The 25,137-nt window shown below is 37.5% G+C and overlaps 1 protein-coding gene across 14 annotated transcripts in view; it reads left to right on the forward strand.

Annotated features, from left to right (window-relative positions):
• LOC146405318 (uncharacterized) overlaps window positions 1–25,137 on the forward strand; it is an 887,521-nt gene that overhangs the window by 134,369 nt on the left and 728,015 nt on the right. The window contains exon 1 of one of the 14 annotated variants that reach the window (XR_014837130.1): window positions 4,172–4,449. The exons of the other annotated variants lie outside the window; for them this stretch is intronic. The gene's annotated coding sequence lies outside the window, so the exon portion shown is untranslated. Of the gene's footprint in view, window positions 1–4,171; window positions 4,450–25,137 lie in introns of those variants that run through there. 14 annotated transcript variants of the gene reach the window in all.

Raw genomic sequence — 25,137 nt, forward strand, 5'->3', positions numbered from 1 at the left:
AAATGTGATGACTCTGGTTGGTTGAATCCTGGGTGAATAGGGGCTTACAATAGGTTTTCATTTGATTATTACCATTTTATGTTGTATTTTTCTTTTACTCTTCAATGAATAGATAGATCACTTCAGGCACACACACAATTAAGTCCTTAATTCATATTAGAGATTCTTCTTTTCCTTTTTTTTTTTTTTTGTCTTTTTTAGGGCTGTACCCATGGCACACGGAAGTTCCCAGGCTAGGGGCTGAATCAGACCTGTAGCCGCCAGCCTACACCATGGCCATTGTAATGCAGGATCCGAGCCACGTCTGCAACCTACACCACAGCTCATGGCAACACCAGACCCTTAACCCACTGAGTGAGGCTAGGAGTTGAACCTGCAACCTCATTGTTCCTAGTCAGATTCATTTCCGCTGCACCACTACTAGAGATGCTTCTTTTCTGAAGGCCCACCCATTAATATGTGAATAAGAAGTACACACTTGCCTGCTTATCTTAGAGTGTTAATGGTCACCACAGTGCAACGCTGGGCACTTTTCTTCTATGGAGGAAAAAAGATAGGATTACATTACTCTGTTTGGAGCTACTCTGAACTTCTTTGATTTGGCTCAGACTTTTTCTGTGAAGGGACAGATGGTAAATATTTTCGTTTTTGTGGCAACCTGGTCTCTGTTATGACTACTGAACTCTGTCAATGTTTCAGAGAAGTATGTGCAGGCAATACTTAAACAAGTGAGAGTGATTGTGTTCCAATAAAACTTCATTTCCAAAAACACGAAGCAGGCCAAGTTTGGTCTTTGGGCTGTAGTTTTCTTACCCCTGGGTTTAGAATTTTAAGGGTAGGAGGGAAGATACTCTCTAGTGTCATGGAAAGAACACCACCAAACACAGTTAGATGACTTGGTTTTCAGTCCTGGGTCTGCCTGTTTGGCTTAACGCAATGAATATTTATAGAGCATCTGCTCTAGGGATAAAAATACTGAGCACTGTGCTGCCATTCTTCTCTCCCGTACTTGTCAGGGGCAGTGCTATTCAATCACAGCACCTCTGCAGAGTCCAGATGCACTCTCAGAATCCTTCTCAACTTAGTATTTCAGGGAACCAATATCAGTGGATTGGAGTTGTGTAAAATGCTATGTAAAACTTTTAGTCCTGAAACACTAAAATATCATTTAATGTGCAGGGTAATTAGTATATTAGATTAGTTAGATTTTATACTTATCCATCTGGGGCTCAGAGTCCAGTGCCATTTCCTTTGGTCAGATCAATCAAGGAGTTCCCTTGTGGCACAGCAGGTTAAGGATCCAGCCTTGTCACTGGAGGGGCCTGGGTCACTGCTGTGACGTGGATTTGATCCCTAGCTCAGGAACTTCCACATGCCTGGAGTGCAGCCAAAAAAAGGAAAAAAATCATTCAGCTGCTTTGAAATCTTTAAAATGGAGAGACAGGATCTTTTGAACTGTTGCGAGTCTCAAATGAGGCACAGTGAGTGAAAATATTCTATAAATGGCAAAACACCGAGTAACCTGTCTTCACATATTTATGATACTTGTTTAATAAGTGAAAACACTAAACAGGTATCTATCAAATCTCACTTTATTCCTTAAAATTTGGGCAGTGCCTGGGATGAGGATCAAATTCCTGTAAACTTTCAAGGTTTACATGAAACCATCCAGCAACTGGGTCATGAGAAATTTCACCACCCATAAAAATGACTTTATTTTGAGAAATTAGGCCAAACATTTCGCTTTTGTAAAAGTGATGTGTGAATTGTGTTGCCTAAGGTGTCCTCTGTTCTCAAATCTTATAGATGCCAGGTGCCAAATTCTTCTGAAATAGTTCCTAAAGGACAGGGATCCAAATGCAATAATAGTAGGAAACATTTTCAATAGAGACAGCGGTGAGGGGAGCCTACAGGGGACGCTCTTTGAGAGATCTCAGGAGACCGTGATGCTTTTTTAGTTTCAAATGACAGAAGCCAACTTGGTCTCACCTAAGGAAAGACAGGAAATGTATTTAAAGAAACAGAGTTGTCTTTTGGAACTCAAGGCAATAATGCAGCCAAATCTAAGAAGTGGCTGGAAGCAGAAACGTAAAAGCCATGAGGCTTCTCTGAACATGGCTTCAGTCTCCCTGTGTGTGATTGCTTCATGCTTGCTCTGTCTTTGTGTAGAGTGGTTCTCACCACACCCCTAGTCTATGATGAAGAAACATAGTAATTTTTCATCCTAACAAGTTTCTTCGTAAGAGACCTCAACTAATTCAACTCTTGGTTTTAATTCCAAATGTCTAGGGATGGATCTGTATGCATCAGATGCCTACTGGCTCAATTACATGAAGTCAGTGATTGTGAAGATAGGCCAAGAAGGCATTTTGATGAGTTAGGGGAGATGTATTTCCCAGAAAAAGGGAGTAGGGTCATTGACTTATGTATGGGGCAGGTACTCCAAAAGATGTCCACTTCAGGGTTCCAGAGAAAAGATTCCCTTCCTACATAACAGTTTATGGCTATAGTAATGGGTATAAATTTTGGTTCAGGGGAATAAGGTGGTTCTGGTCATGTTCCTTCAAATAGTTTCATCTCAGAGATGTTGACCTTTCTCATACCCTTCATCTTGGGCCTGTGTTTTCACAGTCTGTATCCTCTGTAGTATGGATTTTTGAAGTTCATATGTGTAAATGGGGACTAATAGATGATCTGTCAAGTGTCAGTAAATGGATGATGATGATACATACTTATGTAATATTCTCCTGCAAAAAACTCTGTATGTCCCCAATGCTTTCCCCTAGATCTAATGAAAATCTTCAGAGTATTGCACTGTCCGTAAATTCTTATCCTTTCCCAAGTATATAAAAAACCTTTTGAATAGAAAGAACATTTCTCTTGAATATTTACTTCTCTCCTCTGTCCTTGGCACACTCCTAGGCATATAACATTTGCCCCCCAATTATCTTGCTAAAAATAGCTTCTCTTATAGAAAGGCCAAGAAAATGGAATTGTAAGAAAGAAGATGGTGTTATAAGAAAGTGATCTGAGCGAGAATCCTTAAATACAAAAGTCGGAAACAGAGCCTATAAACAGAGTCTATAAACTGGATATTGACATTCCCCCCCCCCCCCCCCGCATATGTTCACATCTTAATCTTTTGGGACCTGTGACTGTTACCTTAGATGGCAAATGCTTAAGTTAAGGATCTTGAAATGGGGAGATTATCCTGGATAGTGTGTGTGGGCCTGAAGTAATCATAACACTTCTTATAAGAGGGATTCAGGAGCAGTCAGAGTCAGCAGAGAAGGCCCTGTGATGCCAGAGGCAGAATTAGAGTGAAGTGCTTTGGAGATGAAATGAGGGTCCACAAGCCAAGGGAACCAGGTGGCCACTGGAAGCTGAAAGAGGAAAGGAAATAGACCATCAGAACCTCCAGAAGGAACCAGTCCTGCTGATACTTGACTTGGGCCAAGAGAAACTAACACAACCAGAGATCCCAAACTGAAAGTCATAGGCCAAATCGAGTTAGCATATCTTTTTATTTGGCCAGCACAGTATTTGAGAAGGGAAAAGAAATAAACCAACCTTTAAAATTTTAAAAATTGATGTTTTACATACAAATCTGGATTTTTAGTTTATTTGAATTAAGTCAGAAAGAGAAAGACAAGTACCATATGATATCACTTATATCTAGAACCTAATATATGGCACAAGTAAACCCTTCCACAGAAAAGAAAATCATGGGCTTGGAGAATAGATTTATGGTTGCCAAGCAGGAGGGGGAGGGAGTAGGATGGACTGGGAATTGGGGGTTAATAGATGTAAACTATTGTCTGTGTAATGGATTAACAATGGGATCCTGCTGTATAGCACTGGGAGCTATGTCTGGTCACTTGTAATAGAGCATGATAATGTGAGAAAAAAGAATGCATACATGTATGTGTAACTGGGTCACCATGCTATACAGTAGAAAAGAAATGTATTGGAGAAATAACAATTTAAAAAATTAAAAACCAAAAGAAAAACAAAAGCAAAGATAAAACCCAGAGATCTAGAGGTACAGGATCTGCATTCCTGAGTGGCTTTCATACCCCCAATCTGTCCTTCACCTCCTCCCTTTCCTGGGATTTGTGCCTCTTAACATTGTCTTCTCCACTCCCTGCTATATCTGTAATTTAGGCTGAATGATCAAGATAAAATTGCCTTTGTTCTTCCTCAGCAGAGATATAGTTCTCTGCATTCATATTCGTAGATAGGCTGAGAAGGCCACATATTTTAAGAAAAAATAATTTGTGATGAATGTATGATCCTACTGTATGATGTTAGCAAAAGGGGAACTGGGTGTGGACTATATCAAAACTCTACTATTTTTGGTAAATCTTAAACCACCTGAAAAGTAAAGCTTCCTGAATGAAATGAGCATATTTCTTTATTAAAGTGGAGAATACTATTTGTCTTAAACAGGTAAGCAAAGTGTTTCTCTGTTGAATGAATTCTTAGTCTATTTCACTGATTGCATTGCACTGTAGGCATGCATTTATGACCTGCAGACTGCTGCAGACTGCTGCATTTTACAGATGGGGATTTCTGAGGCTAAGACAAAGGAAGTGACGTGTCCATGGTCACTGAGCTAGTTCCAGAGTTGCTGTGAGTGGAATCCAAGCCTTCTGACCGATTTTTAGTCCAGTGTCCTCTTTTCTTTCCTGCTATTGTGGGGAGTAATGGCAACAGGGAGAGCATAACAAGGTCAACATTCTAGAATGCAGTGGGAATCTCACACTTCTAGAATCCTCTATTGGAGGAAAAAAGCTGCACCAGAATCAGAGCAGCCTGCTTGCTTGCTTTTCGCTTTTTTTTTTTTTTTTAAACTTCCCCCATTTGTATTTTAAATCTGGTACAAAGGGAAAATATTTGACATTTGTCCAAATACCAAATGTACTTTGGATTTCATCTCTTACATATTAGCAAACTCCAGCTATATGCTAGAACATTTCCTCTGAAAGCAGGAACTTCAGGGTTTGAGAAGGTTGGAGCAGAGTAGCTGGACTGGGCTCAGGTCTTTGTGGAAGCTGCCGGGTAAAGGCTGAGAAGCAAGTGTTCAATGTGAGCTCCATCTGTGCTAGAAGGTGGAGATTAAGGGATTAGGTGGATTTGGGAGGTTGTGACTGCTTGTAGAGCCCTGTGCATTCACAGCCTTGGGGCTAAAGAGCCGTTGGTATGGCTGGCTTGGAGCTGGCCAGAAAGTCAAGGTGGCAGTTGGAAGACTAAACAGGCTCAGAAATGGACTGATCCCTGGCCTTCCTCTGGCTTTATCTCTGCAAGGCTACTTCCATGCTAATAACTTTCTCTGGGATCTGCATTGGTGAGGGTAACTGAGAGATGTAGCTTTTTAAACTTTTCCTAAGGTTGAAAACGGTGCAAGTATGAGGGCAGAAAGGGAGAAGGAAAAGTAAATGATGATAGATGCAGTTGAATTGAGAGCTTCTTGTGTGCTCATGTAATTTATGTATTATATATGCAAGCAAAGTGTTTCTCTATGAAAAGAGTACACCTTAGTCTGTGTCATTCATTGCATTACTCTTTAGGCATCAGCAAGCCTCAGATTCATGACTTTTGAACATTTTGCTCAGGGCCACAGAGTCAGGGAGGAGCTGTGAGTAGAATTCAGGCCTCCTGACTGATTTCTAGCCCAACTCTCTTTTCTAGCTCAACTTTCTTTTATTTTCTGCTGCCAAGGGCAGTTATTGGAATAGGAGAGAATATTCTGGAATTCATGCTTGTGAAGGTGATATGGTGTAATGGCTCTAAACAGAAACTCTGGAGATGATTGCCTGGGTTTAAATCTCAGCTCTACCACTTGCTGGCTTTGTGGCTTGTGCAAATTATTTAGTCTTTCTGAACTTATTTCTGTAAAATGAAGATAGTAATATTACATACTTCAAAGGCCTCTACGAAGATTAAATGAGTTAGTTATAAAATAGTGTCTAGCTCATAGTAACTTTCATATGAATGCTAATTATAAATATTATTGCTATTTTGAAAATAAGGACACAAGCTCAGAGAGATTACATAGCTTAACCAACAACACACAGAAAGGAGCCAGCCTGGTATTTGAACTCACATCTCTGCTCTCAATCATCTGTTATATTACCTATTAGCAACTTGGGTTTTCTAAACCAACATTCTTTGCCTACTTCTCAGGGCAGCCGATGGTATATAAACAAAGTTTCTGTGTTTACATGGGTAAAATATTGGTATTTCTGTATGTCTTGGATCTTTCGTTTCCTCCTATTTAAAGTTCTTATCTTAAGTATTTTTTTTCCTGTTTATCTGTTTGAAGAGAAATAGAAGAAGTAATGATAGAAAATTCAAACTCAATAGGCTGATTAAAGTATATTGATAGGTAGTAACACTTAGTGTGAAAAAGAATACTTATCTTTGAAGTGGGCAAAAAGTTTTGCCATAATGATTTCACACGGAGAGCAGTTAGACTGTGCCCTGGTCAGATCATTTAAACATAGTCACTGGAGCCTAGTATGTGTCAGACACTGGGCCAAATGCTTAGGACATAATTATAATACATTCCTTGTCTTCAAAGACCTTTCATTTGGATCTGTTGTCTGCAGTTATTTAATGTTTTCAATCTGGGTCCATTTTGCCCTTTATGAATTCCTATACTTTATATAAGCCCTTAACACACAAAAGAATATTGATCAGGATTGTGGAAAGGTTTGTCTGGGCCCTGGATTATTAAAATAAAAGTTGAAGAAGCTGCTAATCTTTAGTCTGGAAACCAGAAAATAGCTGCTTTCCTTACTTGAATTATATTCAAGCAGAAAAGAGATTAATTTTGTTTTGGATGTTTCCAGAAGAGAAGACTGGATGGAAATGGCAGGTGAAGAGATTCTCAGTTCAGTTTGAATCAATTCAATAGACCACTAATGGCACCTATTAAGCACCAAGGGTTTACCTCAAAGGTAGACAGAGGCAAACAGAAGCCTGTATTTAGAGTCGCTAATTTATTATTTTGATAACCAGAGCTGCAGTCTAGTCTTGGCATAAAAATGTTACAGAGAATATAGATGTGTATGGTAGTCTGTACTTTGCAGATAGCTGTATTTGAATGAGTTGGTTTGGTTGGCAAAATGTTTTGATGGCACAATGGGAGATATTTCAAAGAGAGAAAGTAAGTCAGAAAGAGAAAGAAGTCAGAAAGAGAAAGTCAAATACTATATGATATCACTTATACCTGGAATCTAATCTATGGCACAAATGAACCTTTCTACAGAAAAGAAACTCATGGACTTGAAGAACAGACTTGTGGTTGCCAAGGGGGAGGGAAAGAGAGTGGGGTGGACTGAGAACTTGGGGTTAATAGATGCAAACTATTGCCTTTGGAATGAATAAGCAAGGAGATCCTGCTGTATAGCACTGGGAACTGTATCTAGTCACTTATGATGGAGGATAATGTGAGAAAAAGAATGTAAATATGTATGTGTGACTGGGTCACTTTGCTGTACAGTAGAAAATTGACAGAACGCTGTAAACCAACTATAATGAAAAAAATAAAAATCATTAAGAAAAAAAGAAGGAGTACAGGGTTCTAATTCTGATCCTATTCTGGCCTATGTAATCTCAGGCCTCTCAGTTTTTAATTTTTTTTGGAAATCTCTATCCTGTTAGCATACAGTAAATGGCAACTTAGAACTAGATGGCCTTCAATCCTCTCTCCATGATTCTACTCAGCTTTCATTTTGTTCTTATATCTTTGTACAGTCAAAAAATACAATCACATCTGTTCTTAAAGAACAGGACAGATGCTTATTATGAGAGGCCCACTGATTTAACATGTACTTGATTTGAGAATTTCAAATTGAATGGAAAAAAAAGTCATTTGGAAAGAATTATTTTTTTCTTTAGGAATTTAATTTTGATTTTTTTCCAGTTTTATTAAGATATAACTGACATATTCCGTTGTTTAAGGTGTGAAATGTGAAGATTTGATATACGTATATATTGTGAAATGATCACCACAGTAAGTTTAGCCACACCCATCTATCACCTTTGTATTTATTTATTTTTATTTATTTCTATTTTTACTTATTTTGTGTGTGGGGGGGACTTTTAAGATCTCTTTTAGTGACATTCGACTATTTAATACAGTGTTGTTAACTATAGTCACTGTGATGTTCATTAGATCCTCAGAACGTATTCACCTTGTAAGTGGAACTTTGTATCCTTTGACCGTCTTTACCCATTTTCCCCCCTTGATCACCCACCCCTGGAACCACCAATCTCTTCTATGAGTTTGGTTTATTTTAGATTCCACATATAAGTGGGATCATATATCTGACTTATTTTGATTAGCATATACCCTCAAGATTCATCCATGTTAGAAATGGAGGAATTTCCTTCTTCTTTATGGCTGAATAATTATTCAATTGTATATCCTTACCACATTTTCTTTATTCATCCAGTGATGGACATTTAAGTTGTTTCTAAGTCCTGGCTATTTTAAATAATGTTACAATGAACTTGGAAGGGCAGATATCTCTTTGGGATAGTGACTTTATTTCCTTCTCATACATACCCAGAAGTGGGATTGCTGGATCGTATGATAGTTCAGTTTTTAATTTTGGGGGTACCTCTATACTGTTTTCCATAGCAGTTGTACAATGTACATTCCCACCAACAGTGCATGGGTTTTTCTCCACATCCTAGATTACATTTGTATCTGTTATCTTTTTTTTTTTTTTTTAGGGTCACATCTGTGGCATATGGAGGTTCCCAGGTTAGGGGTCAAATCGGAGCTGTAGCTGCCGGCCTACGCCACAGCCACAGCAACGCCAGATCCGAGCCACATCTGCAACCTACACCATAGCTTACAGTAATGCTGGATCCTTAACCCACTGAGCAAGGCCAGGAATTGAACCTGCATCATCATGGATATAGTCAGATTTGTTCCCTCCGCAGGAACTCCTATCTGTTATCTTTTTGATAATAGCCATTCTAACAGGTGTGAAATGATAACTCATTGTGGTTTTGCTTTGCATTTCTCTGATGATTAGTGCTGTTTCACCTTTTTGTGTACCTCTTGGCCATATATATGTCTTCTCTGGATAAATGTTTATTAAGGTCATTTGCCCATTTAAAAAATAAGGTTATTTGTTGTTTTAATATTGAGTTGTGTGAGTTCCTTTTATATTTTGGATATTAACCCCTTATCAGATATGTGGTCTGCAAATATTTTCTTCCATTCTCTAGGTTGCCTCTTCAACTGTTGATCAGTTCTTTTGCTGTGCAGAAGATTTTTAGTCTGATGTAGCCTCATTTATTTTTGCTTTTGTTGCTTGCGCTGTAAGTGTCATAGCTAAAAAGTCATTGCCATGACCAATTTCAAGGGATTTACCCTCATAATTTCTTCTGGAGTATTATGGTTTCAGGTCTTATATTTAAGTCTTTAATTCACTTTGTCTTGATTTTTGTGAGCGAGGTAAAGTAGGGGTCTGGGGTTTCATTATTTTTAATGCGGATATCCAGTCTTCCTAATACCATTAATAAAGAGAATATCTTTATTGAGTATCCATGGCTCTCTTGTCAAATATTGGTTGACCATATTCATAGGTTTATTTCCTGCTCCTTGACTCTGTTCCATTGGTCTATGTGTCTTTTTTGTGCTAGTATAATAGTGTTTTAATCGCTATAGCTTTGTAGTATAGTTTGAAATCAGGAGCTGTGATGCCTCTAGCTTTGTTCTTCTTTCACATGATTGCTGTGGCTATTCAGGGTCTTTTATGGTTCCATAAAAATTTTATGATTGTTTTACCTATTTCTATAAACAATGGATTTTGACAGGGATTATGTTGAATCTATAGATGGCTTTGAGTAGCATGGACATTTTAACTATTAATTTTCTGACCCATGAACATGAGATATCTTTCCATTTATTTATGTATTCTTCAATTTCTTTCATCATTGTCTTTTACATTTCAGTGTACAGATTTTTTACTTCCTAGCTTAACTTTATGAATGGGATTTTATTTATTATATTGTTTTTGATTCATTGTAAATGAGATTTTCTTTATCTTTCAGCTAGTTTTTGTTAGTGTGTAGAAGTGCAACTAATTTTTGTATGCTGATTTGGTATCCTGAAACTTTAATTAATTTGTTCTAACAGTTTTTGAGAGGAGTCTTTAGGGTGTTCTACATATGAGATCATGTCATCTGCAAAGAGGGACAGTTTTATTTCCTTCTTTCTGATTTGAAAGACTTTTATTTCTTTTTCTTACTTGATTGCTACATATAGGGCTTCTAGTATTATTTGAATAGGAATAGTGAGAGCAAACATCCTTCTCTTATTCTTGATCTTAAAGGAAAAGCTTAAATATAATGTTAGCTGTGTGCTTATCATATATGGCCTTTATTATGTTGAGGTAAATTCCTTTTATACCCAATGTGTTGAGAGTTTTTATCATGAAAGGATGTTGAATTTTTGTCAAATGCTTTTACTGTTCCTCCTGAGAAGAATAATCCTTGATATCCATGTGCTGGAAGGTGTATTAGCTCAAGTACTTAACTAGATTAAAAAGGTTATAGGGAATATTTCCCATTGAGTCTGAGCTGCAAAAAAGATATGCTAAGAGCTTTCTGAGAATAAATAAATTTTAATGTAGACTGGATACCAAGTAGCACTAGGGATAAATTAAGAAAGTGGTGATGCAAGAAATAACACAAAGGATATTTTAGGGGAAAAAACCCCACTAAAATCCAATAAAATCTTATTGATATTTCCAAGTGAACAAGGAGTACATGTAATATTTATAGAAACATTTAAAAACAGATTTCTAATAATGTTGCCACTTATATTATGAAAATTCATATGCATATATCATGTGCAATAGTTCAAAGAGAATGGAAAAATCCAAAGTTGTGCCTTTGGTAGATAACATTTTTCATTTTTTTAAAATCTTTTTTGGGCCACACCCATGGCAATATGGAGGGTCCCAGGCTAGGGGTCGAATTGGAGCTGCAGCCTCTGGCCTATGTCACAGCCACAGCAATGCCAGATCGAAGACACATCTGCAGCTGACACCATAGCTCACGACAGCACTGGATCCTTAACCCACTGAGCAAGGCCAATGATCGAACCCACATCCTCATGGATACCAGTCATATTCATTTATGCTGAGCCATGATGGGAACTCCAAAATTTTGGTTTTTTAATGTTTCATCATTCAGGTAAAAAAGAGTTAATATCTTTAAAAGTAATTTCAGTTATTAAGCATTTTTAGTGTGTATACTTTTGAAAGAAATAAAAGATTTGGGAGAACATGTAGTCAACTGATAAAGCAAGTGTAGAGGAGCTCAGAAAATAGAACTATGCTCTCTAGACTGCCGGCTCTTCTTATGAGAACTATTTCTCTGAAAAGTTAATTGGCAAGTAAGTTAAATGTAGCCTATTAAATTGCCTAAGTGCCATCACAGGGACTTCCAGGTTCTCATCCCAGCAATGGAGGAGATTTCTGGCTCAGGTGGTGCAGCCACAAGCCAGAGATGATACGTCTCATTGCCCAATGGGGAGTTGGGAGAAGGCTGGAAGTTCTTGATCAAATTTACTTAAGTGGCAAAATACATAGAGGCTAGCAACTTAGGAAAAGACATTCATTGATCTTGCAAGTGAATTTCCACAGACCCAAATTCATAGTTCTCATCTTGGCTCTTAATTCAAAGTTGAAATAATTAAAATGTAGTATTTAAGCCTGCAAATCATGAATGGTTGCACTGTTTTCCAGCTTTCTGCCTTCCTACCCCTGCTCCCACCTTCTTTTTTTTGTCTATATTTTTTCATTTTTAAAAATTTTTTATTTTAAGTGAGAATTGCAACATTAAAAAAATTATTTATTTATTTATTATTTATTTGCTTTTTAGAGCCATACCTACGGCATATGGAAGTTCCCAGGCTAGGGGTTGAATCAAAGCTACAGCTGCCGGCCTACACCACAGCCACAGCAACACCAGATCCAAACCATGTCTGCGACTTACACCACAGCTCATGGGGCAATGCTGGATCCTCAGCCTACTGAGTGAGGCCAGGGATCAAACCCGCAACCTCACGGTTCCTAGTTGGATTCACTTCTGCTATGCCTTGACAGGAACTCCTGCTCCCACCTTCTTTTTTTATGTTTTATTTTTTTATTTTATAATGATTTGTATTTTTCCATTATAACTGGTTTACAGTGTTCTTAAATCAATAACTCTCTGCCAGAAAAACACAGGTGAGGTAGAACTGATGTCAGCATCACCGTGGATCAGCAATAAGGGGGACAGTCTTGGATTAGTTGCCCTACTTTTCTGACTCTCCCCCCAGTAATGAAACAGAGAGTTAGGTACCTGCTCCATGACACTGAAGCAATACTGGCTTTGCTCTTGCAGACTATATATCTTATTGGAGATTTTGTTCCATTTAGTTTTCTGACTCCATTGTCTTGAGACCTACTTCTCCTAAATCTACGTTTTCTCAGCTATAAAAATGACACGGTTGCTCTAGAGGACCTCTACGTCTATTAAAAATGGGAAGTGGCTTATAGACCCTGATTTCATGTTGAATGAAACCAACAGAGCCCAGACCTTGAATACAGGGTGGAGTGATGACAGGCCCAGGCCCCAGCACTCTGTGTCCTTTGAGCTCCTCCTTCACAGGAGAGCAGGGATCAGTGGGGTCTCCCATAGTGGTTTGCAGCCTGGGCACATGTACACACAAACTTCTTGGACATCTTGGTCCTTCAGGACAAAGGTTGGCAGCCTAAAACGTCCACTGCTCTTTATTCTTTCATTTCTGAAGGAGCAGTAGCTGGGCCCCAGGCCTCTCATGGTACTGTCATTGTCACACTTGTCACGGGGACATTCAGTGGCTACTGGATACGTATACAGGGAGTCTGCATGGTGAGCACAGCCAGGTGCTTTCACGGTCTCGTACACCAGCTGCTTGAAGGTACATGTTTTCTGGATGTTGGGCCTGGCTGGGTCCTTGTATACCAGGTCCTTAGTTCTGTAGAAGGAAGAGTTAGGTTGCAACATTCTACAAGTTTCTGTTTGGCTTAGTCAATATGAGACAGGAATTTAATACCACTTGCTCTAATATTTCCTCTCAGTAGACAATCTGGTTTCAGGATCCTTAAGCACAGGAGACTTGATCTCATAATGGGAATCTTATACCATTTTCTGAACTGTCCTGGAAGTATTATAGAAAATATGTGTCTCCTTTCTTTTTACTATGATAGTACCCACATATTTAATATTTATAAAACACTATACAATTTATATGGCATTAAACCATGTAAATATAAAGGAATAAGGCAGATATGATCTTTGCAATTTAAGGACTTTTTTGTACTATATAATCTGAAGCTATACTAATGACAGGTTAAAAACATATACTACTTAGAAAAATATTTCCAAGTACTCTTTTCTATGTATATTTAAAAGACAACTAAGAGCTGTAAGCTAAATTGTTGCTATTGTGCCTAAAATTTTTGAGAAGTCTCATATTGGGTTTGGATTATTCTGTTGCCTTCTAGGATCCTCCTTGCCATTGCCTTAAATGCTATTACCTTTGCAGAGGGTTCTTAATCCATAAGTATATAACACAGTTGCAACATCACAACATTTAATTCAGGCTGAATATATTTCACTTTTCTACTTACCCAATGAGAAAATAATTGGCTTTGAGGGAGAAAAAGGGGCTGTGGGTTAATTCATTTCCCTAGTTTGCCATCAGGTCTATATCTCACACAAAGTGCAGTGAATTGAGTTTTACTGTTCAATTCATTTAATACCAAATAAAGTATTTTCATTAAAATGGAGCTATTTTCAATTTCAGTTTCTCGAACTTCTACACAGCCAGATGCTACCAAAAAAAAAAAAAAAAATGGCAAAGAAACACTTTCTCCTTAAACCGTCTATTTTGAAGAAGCTGTGAGAATGTAGACAAATGGTTTAATACCTCTATTCCTTGATTTTCTTAACAGTATAAAGAAGGGTGTGGGTTTGCTGATTTATTTTGATTCTAGTCTACAAGGATTGATTGCTCTCAGGCTGCTTGTTGCTATTGTATAAAAGATGGGCCAATAAAATGATTTTTATAATTGGTTGCATTTTTTATTTGGCTTTAAAATGAATGTTGTTACTATCCCTGTTGCAGAGGTATGCCTTTTATTATCACAATTGGCTTTTTAAGACTACTGACAATATTCCATGATTAAATATAGATTTGTACTCATGCCCAGGTTTATCCCTCAATAGGTAAAACTAGCAGAAAAATGCTCTTTTAAAATGCAGAATTGGCACATTACTGACGCGTTCATTTACATCAATCTGAGCTGCCCCAAATTTGTTCTATCCAAATTAAATCCAAACCCAAACATCTAAATGATACCATGGTAATTTACCTCAATCACAGCACAGGCAGTTTTGGCTAAGGGACTCGTGGTTGTTATTCAGAAGAGACAAAATATTGATAAAGTGGGAATTAATGTGCCCGCCTCACAGACCTTCAGTACCTTCACTTCCAGCAAAGTAAAGTACCTACCAGGGTGTAGCAATAGTCCACACACCATATGGTATTGATTCTCATGCAGAAGGCACATTTCTCTCCCTCCGCTGTGATTGGTCAGCTCACAGCAATTGCATCAGATTGCTTTTGAGCAACAGAAAAAGAAGCAAAACTGGACCGATTTCATCCTGCACCTGGGAAGCAAACAATTAGAAACCCAAAGTATTTTAAATGTCATAGACTTTGACCCTGTCAAATTGAACTGAAATAAAGCTGCTCCCCACACTCCAGCCATCACATTCAGCTTCAGCAATTACTCTTTGACAAAAGAGAAACACAGTACAGGTCAGAACTTCTCATATAATTCTTTAAGTAGAGGTGTATTTTTTTAAAGGATTATACTGTCACAGGGTATGTATCTGAAGAAAAAGTGAAAACTAATTCAAAAAGATACATGCACCCCAGCGTTGATAGTAGCATTATTTACAGTAGCCAAGATAAGGAAACAACCTACGTGTCTATCAAAAGATGAATGTATAAAGAAGATATGGTTAAATTAAATACTACTCAGCCATGAAAAGAATGAAATTTTACCATTTGTAGCAATATGGATGGACTTGGAAGGCATTATGCTAAGTGAAATAAGTCAGACAGAGGAAGACAGATACTGTATTATATCACCTATATGTGAAATCTAAAAAATACAACAAACTAGTGAATATAACAAAAAAGAAGCAGACTCATAGATAGAACAAACTAGTGGTTACCAGTGGGGAAAGGGGAGGGGGAGGGACAAGATAAAGGTAGGGATTAGGGAGGTACAAACTCTTAGGTATAAAATAAGCTACAAGGATATATTGTACAACATGGGGAATATAGCCAATATTTTCTAATAACTATAGTGGAATATAACCTTTAAAATTTGTGATTCAGGGAGTTCCTGTCGTGGCGCAGTGGCTAACAAATCCGACTAGGAACCATGAGGTTGCAGGTTCGGTCCCTGCCCTTGCTCAGTGGGTTAACGATCCGGCATTGCCGTGAGCTGTGGTGTAGGTTGCAGACACGGCTCGGATCCCGCGTTGCTGTGGCTCTGGTGTAGGCCGGTGGCTACAGCTCCGATTAGACCCCTAGCCTGGGAACCTCCATGTGCGGCAGGAGCGGCCCAAGAAATAGCAAAAAGACCAAAAAAATAAAAAAAAATTAAATTTGTGATTCATGTCTTACGCACCTATAACATGTAATACTGTACAGCAACTGTTCTTCAATAAAAAAAGTTGCTGGGGATTATCTTAAAATGAAAGTGATTAGGACTTTGTACGTGGTGCAATGGGTTAAGAATTCAACTGCAGCAGCTCAGGTCACTGCAGAGGCATAGGTTTAATACCCAGCCCTGCATAGTCGGTTAAAAGGATCTGGCATTGCTGCACCTGTGGTGTGGGTTGCAGCTGTGGCTTAGATTCAGTCCCTGGCCCAAGAACTTCCATGTGCTGCAGGTGCAGCCATAAAATTAAAAAAAAAAATGAAGTGATTAATCTGGAGCAAGGCAATTATTATAAATGGCCTCTTCATTCTCGGTTTTAATACTGTTTTCACTTTAATAGAAAACTTTGTACATGAGCCTTCATTGTTTTTTTGGAGGGGTTAATTTCATTAAGGGTATATAATTTTGTTCGCATTGGATTACTAAAAGAATATTTCAAGGGCCAGGTTAATTGGTCTATAAAATTATCTACTTGCTGTCATATTTTTAGTAGATATGTACATTTTGAGAAACCAAATTGGCATACCTGGATTCCCCACAAGTCAGTAATGAAAAGCTCTTCACTGAGAGTTGCAATTTGTTTTTTAGATTCTGAAAATCAATAATTTCAAACATAACTACCCCCACTTGATAACATCAGAAGCAGAGACCTATAGTCTACTGACTTGGCTGAAGAATGTTGTAGACAGAGGCAAGTCTCAAGTTCATCATTTATGCAAAATAACACATACCTAGGACTAGATGGATTTGCTGGGCACTAGTTCCAGGGCTTAACTAGTGCTAAAAGTGATGAAGTATTTGAATAGATAGAGTTATCAAATCTTGTTAAAACTATCTAAATACAATATATTAGGGAAAAGAATGCCAAAACAGGTAATCTTTCGGAATTAATTTTAATATAAAAGCATATCCACGCCTTTTCCTTTTCAGTTTAAACATAACTATATCTTTTGTGTGTGTGTGTGCGCGCGCGTGTGTGTGTGTGTGTGTCTTTAATTTGGTGCACTCAGAATCCCTTATAAGTGTTGCTTTGAGCTATATTGAGAATGGTGGGTCAGAAAGATGAGTAATACATATCTCAAACAGTAGATTGAAATTTCATGATCTATTTCACTGGCCTTATAACTCTTGCCTTAGCTTCCTGCCTCACTACTCTCCCTAATCTCAACCCCACTCCCTGATTTAGCACCAGATGACTATTCTAGCTTTAATTTTGTAAATGTGCTGTTGATCCATTCTTCCTCATATCTACCATGGATCCATTCTTCCTTAAATCTTCCTAAACTTCCATGTAGAAGGAAGAGTGTACGCACACTCTTCATCCTTCATAGCCCATAATCAAGTGCAATTCTCCCTGGACCTCTAACTGAAGCAGGGGACTGATGTAAAGGGGAGCCTTCATAGTCCTCTTAATACGACGGCCATACTCTTACTGATGATTTGTTTCCTTTTCTGTCTCTGTGGTGGATTATAACATATTTGAAGATAGAAATTGATACTTATTCACATGTATTTCCTTGGCATTTAGCTAAGACTACATATAGTAGGCAAATGATAAATGTTAATAAATTAAAGTGAAACTACAAGTATTTAGCAGGCCATTAGAAGTGGATGTATATGGGCAAATAAATATATAGTCATAGTTTGAGAAGGGACCTGTACTTAAATTTCATATATTGTTTGTCAAAAAATTCCAGCTACTTTCTGAAAAATATACAGTACCTTCCTGTTTCTCTAGGTAGTATAAAATATACAGTACCTTCCTGTTTCTCTAGGTAGTATAAAATATTGTTATAAAATGACAGCTTTTTTTTATTACTAAAAAAAAACAGTACCTTCCTGTTTCTCTAGGTAGTATAAAAATATACAGTACCTTCCTGTTTCTCTAGGTAGTATAAAATATTGTTATAAAATGACAGCTTTTTTTTATTACTAAATGCACTATTCTAATTTTTTTTTCTTTTTTCCTTTTTTTCTTCTTTTTTTAGGGCTGCATCTGCAAGCATATGGATATTCCCAGGCTGGGAGTTGAATCAGAGCTGCTGCTGCCAGCCTATGCTACAGCCACAGCAACTCTAGATCTGAGTTGTGTCTGTGATGTACACCACAGCTCATGGCAACACCAAATCCTTAAGCCACGGAGAGAGGCCAGGGATTGGCCCTGCATCCTTATGGTTACTAGTCGGGTTCATTTCTGCTGAGCCACATGGGGAACTCCACATTATTCTAATTTTATATATGTATTTTTTATTAAAAAATGTTAGCTAATTACTCTTCTTAAGATGGAAGTTTAAATATTTTGTTTGCAAACAAAAGCTACAAATTTTCCTTTAAGTGTTGCTTTAGATTCACCCCTAAATCTTAATTTGTGTTGACTTGTCATTATCATTCAGTTAGATATATTTTCTTTTTTTTCTTTTTTTTTTTCTTTCCCCACTGTACAGCAAGGGGGTCAGGTTATCCTTACATGTATACATTACAATTACATTTTTTCCCCCACCCTTTGTTCTGTTGCAACATGAGTATCTAGACATAGTTCTCAATGCTATTCAGCAGGATCTCCTTGTAAATCTATTCTAAGTTGTGTCTGATAAGCCCAAGCTCCCAATCCCTCCCACTCCCTCCCCCTCCCATCAGGCAGCCACAAGTCTCTTCTCCAAGTCCATGATTTTCTTTTCTGAGGAGATGTTCATTTGTGCTGGATATTCGATTCCAGTTATAAGTGATATCATATGGTATTTGTCTTTGTCTTTCTGGCTCATTTCACTCAGGATGAGATTCTGTAGTTCCATCCATGTTGCTGCAAATGGCATGATGTCATTCTTTTTTATGGCTGAGTAGTATTCCATTGTGTATATATACCACCTCTTCTGAATCCAATCATCTGTCGATGGACATTTGGGTTGTTTCCATGTCCTGGCTATTGTGAATAGTGCTGCAATGAACATGCGGGTGCACGTGTCTCTTTTAAGTAGAGTTTTGTCCGGATAGATGCCCAAGAGTGGGATTGAGGGGTCATATGGAAGTTCTATGTATAGCTTTCTAAGGTATCTCCAAACTGTTCTCCATAGTGGCTGTACCAGTTGACATTCCCACCAACAGTGCAGGAGGGTTCCCTTTTCTCCACAGCCCCTCCAGCACTTGTTATTTGTGGATTTATTAATGATGGCCATTCTGACTGGTGTGAGGTGGTATCTCATGGTAGTTTTGATTTGCATTTCTCTTATACTCAGGGATGTTGAGCATTTTTTCATGTGTTTGTTGGCCATCTGTATATCTTCTTTGGAGAAATGTCTATTCAGATCTTTTGCCCATTTTTCCATTGATTGATTGGCTTTTTTTGCTGTTGGGTTGTATAAGTTGTTTATATAGTCTAGAGATTAAGCCCTTGTCGGTTGCATCATTTGAAACTATTTTCTCCCATTCTGTAAGTTGTCTTTTTGTTTTCTTTTTGGTTTCCTTTGCTGTGCAAAAGCTTTTCAGTTTGATGAGGTCCCATGGGTTTATTTTTGGTCTAATTTCTATTGCTTTGGGAGACTGACCTGAGAAACTATTCATGATGTTGATGTCAGAGAGTGTTTTGCCTATGTTTTCTTCTAGGAGTTTGATGGTGTCCTGTCGTATATTTAAGTCTTTCAGCCATTTTGAGTTTATTTTTGTGCATGGTGTGAGGGTGTGTTCTAGTTTCATTGCTTTGCATGCAGCTGTCCATGTTTCCCAGCAATGCTTGCTGAATAGACTTTCTTTTTCCCATTTTATGTTCTTGCCTCCCTTGTCAAAGATTAATTGACCATAGGTGTCAGGGTTTATTTCCGGATTCTCTATTCTGTTCCATTGGTCTGTCTGTCTGTTTTGGTACCAGTACCACACTGTTTTGATGACTGTGGCTTTGTAGTATTTCTTGAAGTCTGGGAGAGTTATGCCTCCTGCTTGGTTTTTGTTTCTCAGGATTGCTTTGGCGATTCTGGGTCTTTTGTGATTCCATATAAATGTTTGGATTGTTTGTTCTAGTTCTGTGAAAAATGTCATGGGTAATTTGATAGAGATTGCATTGAATCTGTAGATTTCTTTGGGTAGTATGGCCATTTTTACAATATTGATTTTCCCAATCCAGGAACTTGGAATATCTTTCCATTTCTTTACATCTTCTTTGATTTCTTTGATTAAAGTTTTATAGTTCTCGGCATATAGGTCCTTTACCTCCTTGGTCAGGTGTATTCCGAGGTATTTGATTTTGTAGATATATTTTCTGATTCTCTCTTGCTTTCTTCTTTGACCTATGGGTCATTTGGAAGCATGTTGCTTAATTTCCATCTTTAGAGGGATATTCATATTTTTGTCATTGGTTATTTAGTTCCATTGTGTTTAGAAAACATACTTTTATGAGACTGCTGAGCTGCCTACTGCACCAAGAAGTCAACTTAGAAAACATACTTTATGTTATTTCTATCATTTTAAACCTTTTGAGATATATGTTATAGTCCAGCCTGTGGAATATGTTGTTCAACATTTGTGTGCATTTGTAAAGAACGTGTATTCTGTTCTTTTGGGGTTAAATGATCTATTGATGTTGATTACTTTAACTTTATTGATAGTGTTATTTGACTCTTCCATACACTTTCTCTTTTTCTGTCTGCATGTTATATTGATTACTGATGGAAGAGCATTGGAGTTTCCAACTATAATTTTATCCATTTTTTCTTTTTAAGGCTATAAGTTCTTTGTTTCATGCACTTTGAAGCTCTTTTATTAGGTGCACGTACATTTTGGATTTTTACATATTCTTGCTGAATTTACCATTTTATTTTATGAAATGTTCCTGTTTATGCATGGTAATATTCCACCTCCTGAGCTCTACTTCACCTGATATTAATATAGTCATTTCCACTGTATTATTAGTGTTTTTGAAACGTATCTTTTTCCATCCTGTGTCTTTGTATTTAAAGTTCATTTCAACTGTACAGCATATAGTTGAGTCTTGCTTTTAAAAAAAATCTAGTATGACAATCTTTGTCTTTTTTTTAATACAGTGATTTTTATTTTTTCCCATTATAGCTGGTTTACAGTGTTCTGTCAATTTTCTGATGTACAGCATGGTGACCCAGTTACACATACATGTATACGTTCTTTTTTCTCACATTACGTGTTCCATCGTAACTGACTAGACATAGTTCCCAGTACTACACAGCAGAATCTCCTTTCTAATCCATTCCAAAGGCAATAGTTTGCATATATTAACCCCAAGCTCCCCATCCATCCCACTCCCTCCCACTCGGCAACCACAAGTCTGTTCTCCAAGTCCATGATTTTCTCTTCTGTGGAAAAGTTCATTTGTGCCACATATTAGATTCCAGATATGTAATATCATATGGTATTTGTCTTTCTCTTTCTGACTTACTTCACTCAGCATGAGAGTCTCTAGTTCCATTCATGTTGCTGCAAATGCATTGTTTTGTTCTTTTTTATGGCTGAGTAGTATTTCATTGTGTATATATACACCACATCTTCCTAATCCAGTCATCTGTTGATGAACATTTAGGTGGTTTCCACATCTTGGCTATTGTGAACGGTGCTGCAATGAACATGTAGGTGCATGTGTCTTTTTTAAGGAAAGTTTTGTCTGGATATATGCCCAAGAGTGGGATTGCTGGGTCATATGCTAGTTGTATATATAGTTTTAATTGGAGTTCTCAGAATCTTTTTTTTGTTTGTTTTTGTCTTTGATCTTCTGAGGGCCGCACCTGAGGCATATGGAGGTTCCCAGGCTAGGGGTCTAATTGGAGCTGTAGTTGCCAGCCTATGCCATAGCCACAGCAATGCCAGATCTGAGCCATGTCTGCAATCTACACCACAGCTCATGGCAATGCTGGATCCTTAACCTGCTGAGCAGGCTAGGGATCGAACCTGCAACCTCATGGTTCCTAGTTGGATTTGTTTCTACTGAGCCATGATGGGAACTCCTGTTTTTTTTTTTTTTTTTTTTTATAATCTTTATATTTAATGTAATTTTGATAATGTTTGACTTATGTTCACCATATTGTTACTTGTCTCATCTATTTTCAGTTCTTCCATTTTTCCTGTCTTTTTGTGAATTATTTACTTTTTAGTATTTGTTTTATTTTCACTATTGGATTATCAGCTTGCTTTATTTGTTTGATTGCTCTCAAGTTTAAAATTCATAACTTTAGCTCAAATAATAACATTCTACTTCACACATAATGAAAGTATGCATCTTATAACCTTATACTTCCATTTTCTTCCACCTTCATCCTTCGTGCAATTGTTATTTATTTATTTTACTTCGGTATTGTTCTAATACCTCAACACATTTTTATTATCTTTGTTCTAAATAGTTATGTTTTTTTAAAACTTAAAAAATGAGGAAAATTTTTTTACATTTGCTCACATATTACCTTTTCAACATATATTATTTTCCTTCCCCCTGTTGAGTATTCTTCAAAATTCTTTCCTGTGTACATTACCTGGCAGTACATTCTCTCAATCTTAAATTTACTAAAAATGTCCTAAGTCAACTTAAGAAGGCTTTCCTTTTAAGTTATAGAATTCTAGATTAGCAAGTCTCTTTGTTGGTAGATTTGTTTCAGAACTTCATCTTCTTTATTTGCATTGTTTCTAATGAGAATCCTGCAGTCTTACATATTTATACCTCCATGTAACATTTTTTTGTTCCTGTTTGACTGCTTTTAATATTTTATCTTTATGATTAATTTTCAGACTTGCTTACTGAACTTATGCTTATTTATGATGATGCCTTCGTTTGGTTTTCTTTAGGTTTTCCTGGTTGGGTTGCAGTGAGATTCTTGGATACACAGGTTTACAGTTTTTTTTTTTACTAAATTTGAGAACATTTACAGATAGTTGCCAAATACTTCTTTCATTGCATTGAATACAGACTTAATAAAACAATTCAATTTTATATGGCCTCTGTCTCTTGATGTTCTAAAGTATCTATCTTATTGTTCATTTTTAAAAGAATCAAAGTAAGGCTTAGAACAGAGAAGATAATCAGTCTCAATTTTGGTAGGAGTCTAAGACAAGCATTTTTTTTATATAGTTGTCATAATTCTTGGTATAACAGTTTTCTTAACATCATGCTCCTCTCGTAGACCATGAACTCCACAGGAGACTAGTGGGAACAAAGATGCTCAGTATTTTTTTTTTTTTTTTTTAGTGAGTGAATGAATAACAATGACCTATTAAGTCAAAGAGTAAAGCAGTATTGATTTCTCAGAAACACTAAGACAGTTGGGGAGGTAATCAAGCCAGGGAAAGGTGGGAAGGAATCCACACCAGATGTGTTGTCAGAGGTATTTCCTCAATCTCCATCTAAAGTCCAGTAAATGTTGTACCATGGTGTCTAACGAGATGGGTCAATTCAAGAGCATCAAGAAACTGCTCACCTAGACCACCTGACCCAACAGAATTGCACAGATTTGGGGTACTCAACTATACTGGTTTGCTAGAACTGCCATAACAGAGTACTGCAAACCAGGCAACTTACACAACAGAAATTTATTGCCTCATATAGTTCTAGAGGCTAGAAGTCTAAAGCCAATAGTTTTTTTTTTTTTTTTCTTTCTGAGATCTGTGAGCAAGAATCTGTCCCATATTTCTCTCCTAGCTTCTGATGATTTGCTGGCAATCTTTGGAGTTCCTTGGTTTGTAGAGTATCACCCTGATCTCTGCCTTTATCTTCACATAGCATTCTTCCTGTCTGCATCCGTGTCCAGATTGCCCGTTTTTATAAGGACACCAGATATATCAGATTAGGGACTGACCCTTCTCCAGTATGACCTCATTTTAACTTCACTAACTATATCTCCAGTTACTCCATTACCAAATACAGTCACTTTCTGAGGTACAGGTGTTAGAACTTCAATATATGAATACCAATAGATCTGAATTTGAGTCCTATCTCTTTCACTTACTGATGTGACATGTTTCCATATCTGAGAATGGGGAAAACAGTGCTTATCTTTCAGCAAAATTATGAAGCTTAAATAAGATAATGTCGGCAAAGTATTTAGCTTGAATCTCACACGTGGTAAGCACTCAATATACCCTGGCTTTTACTATCCTAAGCTAAATGCCCATTGATTTATTGAATAATTGTGCTTCCCCTGAATATAATTGAGAAATAGGTCCATTTTTCATTTAATTCACTTGTCCATTAGAAATAGATCTGGTCTCTTTGAAATGCTCGCCAGTTTCCCTTTCAGATTGTTTCTGAGGAGGCAGAAAGATAACGACTGAATCTCAAGTGCTTAAATAATTAAGCCAAAACAAGAGAAAGTTGGTAATAAACACTTTTCTGTGCATTATAATTGTAGCACAATATCTTCTAGATAGTTAACCCTAGAGGCTTTATCGATTTAACTGAAACCTAATCAACTAACAACTCAGAAATACTGTTGGAAGCACTTCTCCAGAGAGCCTTTGTAATTAGCAGCTGGCCCCCTTCTGAGCAGTGGGGCTGCCACCCTGCTTGTGTTTGGTCAAGTAATTTTTCAGCCGAGTGATCATCCCAGAGGACATTTTTTTCCCTTAATACAACTTCCTCTGTTTCTCTGGCCACAGCAAATTAGCCCCAGCCTTGCTCAAATAGTTAGAACTTTAACTTGAGCCTCCCTTATCTTTGGATGTGAAGGGCATACATTTAGTAATTTTTGGAGTTTGAGATGGAGATCTGACTGTCTTGACTCTTTCTGGGTGGTCAGGTTAGGGCTTCAGTTGCCTGGATCTGCTCTTACTCTTTCTCTCTAGTATAACTGAAACTGGTTTTTAGTTTGTTTCTTCACTTATTTCTTCCATGATGTTCTGAATGGACTATTTTTCATGAGTGAGGAGAATGCCCTTTTCCCATTCCTGGTTGTCATATAAAGGGATTTTCCTTCGAAGCTATCCTAGCCTCTCTGGAAATGTTTACTGCCCCACCTTTGAGATGATGGAAGGTTTTACCTGATTGTAAACTTGGAAGGAAATGCTGGGTCCACTTGACCTTGCTCTGTCCTTCCTTTTCTTAGATATGTACTTGCCCACCAAGAATTTTCCTCCACTGCTCCTCCTCCTTTCTAGGAGGATCCCAGTGTCTGCCTCAGTGGGTGTCCATCTAATTTTGGGGAGGAGTTAGTAGGCCAGTGTTGCTTTTTACACTAACTTAGTTTCTATCAGTAATAAGGGGCACACATAGGATTCCTTCTATATACTCTTGGTTCTAGTTCTCAAAATTTGGGAGACTCAGGAAAGGATATGGAGCACTATTTATTTGGGTCCTGTTGGAGACAATGTTGGCCACCGTAGGAGAGTCAGCAACAAAGTT

Source organism: Sus scrofa, chromosome 2, assembly GCF_054392235.1.
Source record: "Sus scrofa isolate SSC_HxYL_T2T_F1_AM1 chromosome 2, Sscrofa_HxYL_maternal_Yorkshire_Landrace_v2.0, whole genome shotgun sequence".
In the NCBI taxonomy this organism is placed as follows: domain Eukaryota; kingdom Metazoa; phylum Chordata; class Mammalia; order Artiodactyla; family Suidae; genus Sus; species Sus scrofa.